This window comes from Benincasa hispida, unplaced genomic scaffold, assembly GCF_009727055.1.
Source record: "Benincasa hispida cultivar B227 unplaced genomic scaffold, ASM972705v1 Contig1131, whole genome shotgun sequence".
NCBI lineage: Eukaryota > Viridiplantae > Streptophyta > Magnoliopsida > Cucurbitales > Cucurbitaceae > Benincasa > Benincasa hispida.
In genome coordinates this window covers 37,775-40,455 of record NW_024063681.1, presented here as the reverse complement: position 1 = coordinate 40,455, position 2,681 = coordinate 37,775, and positions in this window count along the sequence as shown.

The window sequence follows — 2,681 nt, the reverse complement described above, 5'->3', positions numbered from 1 at the left end:
CGAGGGTTTTGCATTTTGTAAAAATTTGGAGGCACTACTTGCTTATGGCGAAAAAGATACAGATTATTCACCGACCACAAGTGTTTAAAATACTTCATTCACTTAGAAGGATTAAACATGAGTATTAGGGTGGTTGGAGTTGGGTACAGGCACTATGATTGTGAGATTCTGTACCAACCAGGGGAAGGCAAACATAGTGGCAGTGCTCTAAGTAGGAAGGTAACTTCCATTCAACAGCTTATCATGAGATATACTCAGTTATGCAAGGACTTAGAGCGGAAACGAGATGTTGTAGTGTGGTGGGGGAGGTCTTGCACAGTTGGCACAAAGATTATCATACAATCGAGTTTGAGAGCAAGAGAATTATTATGCTCAGTAAGAGTGATCTTTACACTGGTTAAAATAGTGTGAGTAGGTGAAGTTAGGGCAGGGTGGTGAGTCTCTGTGTCATAGATAATGCGTCCTTATCACTTTTGGAGACGCTTATGCGTACCAGCAGATGATGACCTCAAGACGATATGTTATTAGGAGCGCTCATAAGCTCCCCATTTTTTGATTACATCCTGGTAGTACCAAAATTGTCCAAGACCTAAAACATTGTTATAGTGGAAAGACATGAAAAGTGGAGTAACAGAGTTTGTCCAGTAAGTGCTTAGTGTGTCAGCAGGTGGAAGACCCCAAGGCCAGAAGCCAACAGGCTTGTTGGCAACCTTTGAGCGTTTACCAGAATGGAAGTGGGAGAATGTCCTCATGGATTTCATTGTGGGGTTGCTGCGAACGTGAAGGGTTTTTACAGTAATTTGGTTATAGTGAACCAGACTCTACCAAGGCTAGCACATTTTATTCCAGGAAAGCCCCACAATATTCAGTGAATAGGTGGCGCATAGTTGTTATATTTGAAAAGATGGTGAGTTGGCACGGGGTGTCCGGATTACGTCCGATGTTTTGTGTCTTTTTGGGAATAGAGACCTCGATATTACCTTCAGATTTTGGAAGAGCCTTCAGGCAGCGTTGGGCACTTGTTTTGGATTTCAGTACGAACTTTTCACCCCACAAACTAGTTGGTCAGACAGAACGTTTAAACTAGGACAACTGGAGGATATGTTATGTGCTTGTGCATTAGAGTTTTTAAGGAAGTTGGGGGCTGCACACCTGCATTTCATAGAGTTTGCATATAATAATAGTTATTGAGGCAACCATTGTATGTTCACCGTATTGAGGCCCTGTATGGAAGAGTTGTAGGTCACCTGTATGCTGGGATGAGGTTGGTGGAATGGAAGTGCTTAAGACCTGAGCTAGTACAACAGAATTGGAGGCGATACGCAACGAATTAAGGCCCCAAATGTTGAGGCTCAAAGTAGGAAGAAGAGTGTACGTTGGTGTTAGGCGTTAAAAATATGAGGTTCGAGATAGGTTGATAAAGTATTTCTGAAAGTGCACCTATGAAGGGGTGTTGAGATTTTGGCAAAGGGAAGGGTAAGTTGAACCCTTAGTTCATAGGCCTTTGACGATCCTGGAGTGGAGTTGCGTCCTGTAGCTTACCGACTGGCCATGCCACCAGGTCTCTTTCGAACTTCAAATATGTTTTTCATGTTTTCCGATGTTGAGGATGTACGTAGCAGACTCATCGCATGTTGTCGATTATGAGCCTTTGCATTTGAATGAGAACACTTGAGCTATTGAAGAGAAGCTTATTCAAATCTGGCCAGGGAAGTGAAAGTTTTACACAACAAGGGAGATAGCATTGGTGAAGGTCCTTCTTGGCGGGATACATCAGTTCGAGGGAAGAAGTGGGAGCATGAGGATGACATGAGGGCACATTATACCTGAGCTTTTTCAAAGATTAAGACTTCTCGAGGACAAAAGTTTCTTAAGGGAGATAGAACTGTAACGACCCTTCATTTCATTTTGTAATTAAGCTTTAAATTTATGTTGGGACTACTTGGATAATAGAATTTGAGATCTTAGTATTTAGCTAAGTTAAATTCAATTTAATTATTTTGAACTTAAATGGGTTTTAATTTGGCTTGAAATGGAGATTTGATTATTTGATTTGAGATACTTCAATTTTATTTTAGTGCAGATTTATAAAATTTTGGAAAAGATGTGAGCTTTATTAATTTGGAATTTATTTGGGAAGAGGTTTTACTGGGTTTTATTTGCGATAAGATTTAAGGATAGATTTTTTTTTTTCTTTTTGAAACTTATAAAAGAAGGTGGAATTTGGAATTTAAAAGAGAAAAAGAAAGAGGTTTTAAATATTATATATTGGCATAAGTAGGAAGAAAAAAAAAGAAAAAGGAAAACTAAAAACTTCTTCATTCGCGTGAAGCCTCTCCCCTGAAGGAAACCCTTGCGCCACTGCTTACACTCAAGGCGGAGTCGCCGTCACTTGGGAGCTCGCCGGCCACTTGGAGCTTTGCCAACCGCACGCTGTTGTACGAGTGTTTCTTCAAGACCGGTTGTTTTTCGGAGATCACTCAAGTTCGCGTGTTGGTCATTATGACCATGTCAAGCGTTGTTGTCGATGTCGCGCGTAGTCCCTGCTTTTGCCGCGTAATTCTTGCTCGGATCAGAGTGGCCATCACCCAGCGCGCCACGTCCAGCCATTCTTTTGCTTTGTTTTCGTTCGTCCATGCCGGTCTGCGGTTTTCGAGCGACACTTTTGGTTCATGTTTTCG